This window comes from Athene cunicularia (assembly GCF_003259725.1).
Source record: "Athene cunicularia isolate RWA chromosome 10 unlocalized genomic scaffold, athCun1 chr10_part1, whole genome shotgun sequence".
NCBI classification, from domain to species: Eukaryota; Metazoa; Chordata; class Aves; order Strigiformes; family Strigidae; genus Athene; species Athene cunicularia.
In genome coordinates, this window is record NW_020799112.1 from 21,864,747 (window position 1) to 21,865,596 (window position 850).

Here is an 850-nt window from a genome sequence, read left to right on the forward strand (position 1 = left end):
AGTTTCAAAAAAACCCCACCCCACACCATATGCACAGCTTCACTCAGCTCCTCACTAAATTCTTTTGAAAAATAGTGACAATAAAAGTAAGTTACAGCTCAAGTTGTTCTGTACTCCAGTTGGAACCGCAAAGCTGATTTGCCTGCAAATGTCCCACAGTCTCAGTGACATCACCATTTAAATTGCTATCTAGACAAAATAAATACCCATTATATTCAGAGTTCAACCTCTACATGTTGTTGTTGGGGGAGCTGGGGGGAGGAGGAGTAAGGGAACCAGGAGTGTGAACTACTTCCCTAACCTTAGTGAAATGCAAAGCAGAAGCACAAGGTGTAGAAGTTTACAGTCATATGCAATGAGGTATCTCATTTTTATACGGAATAACTTGGTATTACATCCTATTTATCCACTGGTGAAGAAAACTAAATACCAGTCTCAGAAAGAACAGCCATTCCAGTCTAAGCAAACCCCTGAGTTCTTCTGGCTTCAAAGAGGATCTCCCAGGCTAAAAAAACCAACTCAGTACGTGTTGACACAGAGCAAGACAAATAACAAGGCACAGACAGAACCCGGCGTTCGTCAGTTTGTTGTGTTGTCGTTCCAAGTAAAAACTCACGGTTCTCTTCTACAGCAGCAACAAAACCACGTTACAGTGGGACCGCAGGTCGGGGTTTCCATGCAAAGCTATTATTTCTACTGAGCCGTGTATTTTTTTTTCCCAAAGTAACATTCTTCTTCGTGCGCATCCTTAGCCACCCCTACAGACCACCCCCTCGCTACCACCTCCAGGCAGACAAACGTGGCTTCCAAAGGCAAACCCACCGCAGGGCACCGCGGCTTCCCCGCCGCC